Source organism: Bidens hawaiensis, unplaced genomic scaffold (genome assembly GCF_021521415.1).
Source record: "Bidens hawaiensis isolate Kalapana, Puna unplaced genomic scaffold, B.hawaiensis_p1.1 tig00011228_1, whole genome shotgun sequence".
Taxonomy (NCBI): Eukaryota; Viridiplantae; Streptophyta; class Magnoliopsida; order Asterales; family Asteraceae; genus Bidens; species Bidens hawaiensis.
In genome coordinates, this window is record NW_027491873.1 from 882572 (window position 1) to 888571 (window position 6000).

The window sequence follows — 6000 nt, forward strand, 5'->3', positions numbered from 1 at the left end:
TCTTAGCGCGCTGCGAGAAGAGTTCTCTTCACGCATCGCAGGAACAAGATGTCTTCACGCAGGCTTCCATGTAAGGAGTCTGGCGCGTGGAGCTGCAGACATCCTTAGGCGGGAAGAACCAAAGGACAAGCAAAGAGTTGAGGGAAACAAGGCTTAAGGGCGGGACGGCGACAAGAGGGAAAAGAAGGCGGAATGAGAGAAGGAAGAGGGAGGGGACGGCGGAAAGAAAGAGAGAGAAAAAGGCGGGAAGGAAATATATATTTTTATTATTAAAAGTAAAATATAAGTATAAATAAATATTAAATCATAAAAGAAAGAGATCGGGTCAGAGAAACGGGTACCTGGGTCGGGTCGGATCAGGGCAGATGTCACAGTCTCCCCTACTTTAAGAAATTTCGTCCCGAAATTTATCTCGAAGTAGGTTGCGCAGAGAACAGGTGCGGGTACTTGATCTTCATTTGATCTTCTCTTTCCCATGTAAACTCGGCTCCGCGCTTGGACTCCCAACGAACATTCACGATAGGGATACGACTGCGCTTGGTTTGCTTAACCTCGCGATCCATAATCTCAACAGGCTTCTCAACGAAATGCATAGATTCATCAACTTGAACTTCATCGAGTGAAATGTGAAGGTTCTCGTCAGCTAAACACTTCTTGAGATTGGATACATGGAACGTTGGATGCACATTACTGAGCGCGGGCGGCAGGTCAAGTCTGTAGGCAACTTTTCCCACACGCGCGAGAATCTTGAATGGACCAACATAACGAGGAGCAAGCTTACCCTTCTACCCAAAGCGGACAACACCTTTCCAAGGCGACACTTTGAGGAGAACAAGATCACCAACTTGAAATTCGAGAGGCTTTCGCCTACGATCTGCGTAACTCTTCTGTCGGCTTCTGGCAGTCAGCAAATGATCACGGATCTTGGCGATTTTATCGGTTGTCTCTTGAACAAGTTCGGGTCCTGTGATTTGAGTTTCACCCACTTCGCTCCAACAGATCGGGGAGCGGCACTTACGACCGTAAAGTGCTTCAAATGGGGCCATACCGATACTGGAATGATAGCTGTTATTATAAGAAAACTCAATCAAAGGCAGGTGTGAATCCCAATTACCTCCAAAATCAAGAACACAAGATCGGAGCATATCCTCAAGAGTTTGAATAGTTCGCTCAGACTGACCGTCAGTCTGAGGATGATATGCCGTACTCATGTCCAAGCGAGTTCCTAATGCAGATTGGAGAGATTTCCAAAAGCGAGATATAAAACGGCCATCGCGATCGGATATGATGCTCAAAGGAGTACCATGGCGGCAGACAATTTCCTTGACATAAAGCTGCGCGAGATGCTCAACACGGTAGTTTTCACGAATGGGCAGAAAGTGAGCAGACTTAGTCAATCGATCCACTATTACCCAAATGCTATCATGTTTGCTTGCTGTCAAAGGTAACTTGGTAATAAAGTCCATCGCTACACATTCCCATTTCCACGTAGGAATTTCTGGTTGTTCGAGCAAACCAGACGGGCGTTGGTGTTCAGCTTTTACTTTAGAACAAGTCAGACACTTAGCTACGAACACAGCAATATCCTTTTTCATACCGGGCCACCAATAAGTTATGCGCAAATCCTTGTACATCTTATCAGCGCCGGGATGAATAGAATACCGAGATTTGTGCGCTTCACTCAGGATATCAGCGCGAAGATTCTCATCACAAGGGATCCAGATGCGATTGAGATAGCAGAGAATTCCACTCAGATTAGGGACAAAGAGTGCTTCCGCGCCACACGCTAACTCGGCGCGAAGGTTACCATTACTGATGGATGCGCGCTGTGCGTCACGAATACGCGATTCAAGGTTGCTTTGAATCGGCGCGAAGTGAAGCTGGGTGCGCGGCAAGATACAGTTAAGTTGGCAGGGTTTTCGGCTGAGCGCATCGGCTACCACATTAGCCTTACCAGGATGATACCGGATCTCACAATCGTAATCGCTGATGAGTTCGTTCCATCGGCGTTGCCTCATGTTAAGTTCCTTCTGATCAAAGATGTGCTGAAGGCTTTTATGGTCAGTGTAGAGGATACACTTAGTACCATAAAGGTAGTGTCTCCAGATCTTCAAGGCAAAAACAACTGCACCAAGTTCGAGGTCGTGAGTTGTATAATTCTTTTCATGAACCTTAAGTTGCCTCGATGCGTAAGCGATAACCTTGCCTCGTTGCATAAGAACACAACCAAGACCTTGGTTGGATGCATCGCAATACACGACAAAATCATCATTACCCTCAGGTAGCGCAAGAACAGGAGCTTTACACAACAAACGCTTGAGCGTCAGAAAGGCTTCTTCTTGCTTCGAGCCCCAAATATACGGTTTACCTTTGTGCGTCAGAGCTGTTAAAGGCAAAGCGATCTTCGAGAAGTTCGAAATAAAGCGCCGGTAATAACCAGCTAAGCCTAGAAAGGAACGGATCTCAGAAGGAGAGGATGGCGTAATCCAGTTCTTGATTGCTTCAATCTTGGATGGGTCGACATGAATACCCATCTTGTTTACAACATGACCAAGAAACTGTACTTCATCAGACCAGAATTCACACTTGGAAAGCTTAGCATAGAGCTGCTCGGTTCGAAGCTTCTGCAACACCAACCGAAGATGTTGCTCATGCTCGGCCTTGGTCTTAGAATACACCAGAACATCATCGATAAACACGATCACGAATTTATCCAAGAAAGGCCTACACACCCGATTCATAAGATCCATGAAAACGGCGGGTGCGTTGGTTAAACCGAAGGACATGACCAAGAATTCAAAATGGCCATAACGAGTTCGAAAAGCAGTCTTCGGAACATCTTCATCGCGGATGCGCAACTGGTGATAACCAGAGCGGAGATCAATCTTCGAGAAACAAGAGGCACCTTGGAGTTGATCAAAGAGGTCGTCAATACGCGGTAAGGGATACCGGTTTTTAATGGTGAGTTTGTTCAACTCGCGGTAATCAATACACATGCGAAACGATCCATCTTTCTTTTTAACGAACAACACCGGAGCACCCCAGGGCGAAGAGCTAGGGCGAATGAATCCTTTAGCAGTCAACTCTTGAAGTTGGCTGGCCAATTCTTGCATCTCAGCGGGTGCAAGACGGTAAGGAGATTTAGCTACGGGGGAAGCACCAGGGACAAGATCAATACGAAACTCGACTTCACGAGCGGGAGGGATACCAGGAAGATCATCAGGAAAAACTTCAGGGAAATCACGCACAACCGGGATATCGCGAAGCATCTTTCCTTCATCGGGTTTAACCACATGGGCTAGAAATGCAATACACTTCTTCCGCATGAGTCTTTGGGCTTCGGCGCAAGACATAAGTTTAAGACCGCGGGAGGGTTTCTCGCCGTAAATATGAAGATCACCATTTTCTCGAGGTATGCGAATCATCTTCTTGGCGCAAATAACTTCGGCGCGATGATGCGAGAGCCAGTCCATACCAATAATAACATCAAAGCTCCCAAGAGGCATAGGGATGAGGTCGATTAGAAAATCGTTTTCGTTAAGATTAAGCGTACAATCTTTAATCACTGAGTTAATTAAAATAATTTCACCATTAGCCAATTCAACTGAAAAATCTCCTTTTAAATCGTTGCGCGGTCGCGCAAGCTTCTGCTCGAAGGCGCGAGAGATAAAACTTCGATCGGCGCCAGTATCAAAAAGTACAGAAGCATAAAATCCGTTAAGTAAAAATGTACCATTAACTACGTCATTATTCGCTTGCGCTTGGTGCGCGGTTATGTTAAAGGCTCGTCCACGCGTCACTTGGTTGGAAATCTGGTTCACCGGATTCGCTTGCGTAATCTGAACTTGTAGCCTTGGGCACGCGTTCCGGAAATGACTGGGATCACCGCAGTTAAAGCACGATCTGGGTCGTGGGTTTTGGTAGGTTAGTTGTGGATTCTGCGGGTAGACTGGTGGTGTTTGCGCAATTGGATTGGCGGGAAGGACTCTACAGTTTTCAGCAGCGTGACCAGTACGGCCACATCGGGTACAAAGTCGACACGGGGTTTGGGTTGGGTGGTGAAATCTACAGGTTGGGCAAAAGGGATGGTTTCCTGTGTAAGGTTTCTTAGTTGGCGGGGCAGGGAGTGCTGGATTGGTTAAGGCATAGTTGTGGACTACAGGAGGTGTTGGGTAGGCTGACAGGGGTTGAGGGGCGTAAGCTAGAGGTTGGTAAGCGGGTTGCGGGACTATGGGTGGGTTGGTAAGCGCATAGGCCTTGCGCCTGCGCTTGAGGTTGTTACGGTTTGAGGGTTCAGGTTTGGTTTCTGTTGGTTCAGGGACAGTCTTGGTGGGTTTGGTCTTCTCAGTTCCCCGCAGGAACAGGGTTCCTGCTCTGACATGGTTGTCGCTGAGCACAGCGGCCAACTCGATGGCGTCAGAGAGGGTTACTGGGTTTCTGGCCCATACAGAATCTTGAATTTCCATGGGGAGACCCCCAAGGAATTTCTCGATTGCTCGGCGTGAAGGGGTAACAAGGTGAGGGACCAGTAAGCTTAGCTCGTGGAAGCGCGTCGCGTATTCGCGCGCTTCTCCGCTGAACTGCTTAAGATTCCAAAATTCTTCCTCCAGGCGCTTAACTTCGTTGGGAGGGCAGAATTCTCGCGTAAGAATTTCCTTGAATTCCTCCCATGTCATGCTAGAAGCAGCCTCTGCGCCACGCGCATGAGCTACTCCATTCCACCATGTAAGCGCTCTAGATTCCAGGACACTGGAAGCATATAGGGTTCGTCTGTCTGAGGGGCATTGGGTATGGAGGAAAGTGTTTTCTATTTTCTCAAGCCACTGGAGCATCACAGTGGCTCCTTCAAGACCTGTGAACTTTGGAGGGTTACCTGCGTTAAAGGATTTAATGTTATAACTCGAGGTGTTGGTATTGTTTTGGCTCAAGGCTCGGGCTATTGCGGCGGCCATTTCCTGGGAACGTTGCTGTCTACGCATGCGCGAGGCTTCTCTTCTCTGAAATCGGCGAGATAGCGGAGGCATTCTATAAAAATTTTGATTTTAGTTAATATCTTGGTTTTTATCGCAAAGTTTAACTTTATAAAGCTTGGTTTCGCAGAGTTAGATACTATCAAAAGTTAAAGTAAAATAAATGATCCTAAATGCAGACTTAATAAAGGTAACAAATTCGAATCAAGAATCGACAATTCATGTATCACCATGACTTTCCGAATTCCCAATTTAAAATATACGGGCAAACGAGTATTGGAGATTGACGATTCATGTATCACCATGACTTTTCAATCTTCAATATAAAACATACAAGAAAATGAGTATTGGAGGTTGACAATTCATGTATCACCATGACTTTTCAAGTCTCCAACCTCATAACATAATCGTAAATGGAAATTGAAAATCAACTATTCATGTATCACCATGACTTTTCGGATTTTCAATCCCAACAAACGAATATGTAAGTAAAATCAATAAAAATCGAAATTCAACCAAAATCGAAATATCGCGAAATAGAACATAAAATCATATACTGCGCAAGTGCGAGCATATTCATAAATAACGAGTAATTAACAATAAGCGCGCAAACATGAGATTTCTCTCATGCGCGAGAAGGGACTCTTAGGTATTCTAGGCCGTTACGTCTAACCACCTATCCTAAAGTCAACGTGCTCTGATACCAATCTGTAACACCCCGACCAAAGGCGGATTATACATCGGGGCGCCACATATTGCTTCATTACTCGCGACACTATTGGTGTCAATATTTATTAATACACATTTTATCGCACACGCGCAGCGGGGAAAATAAAGAACATAAATCAAACATAAATCAATATATTATAAATTATAACATTCAAACAACATTAACTTGTCTTGATACATTTTAATTCTAGGTCCAAAAGTAAAAACGTCCTACGTGTCCACAAGCTCCAAAACAGCTACTGCAAACCTGAACATGTGTTAAAATAAACGTCAAACACTTGCGTGTTGGTGAGAAATCAAG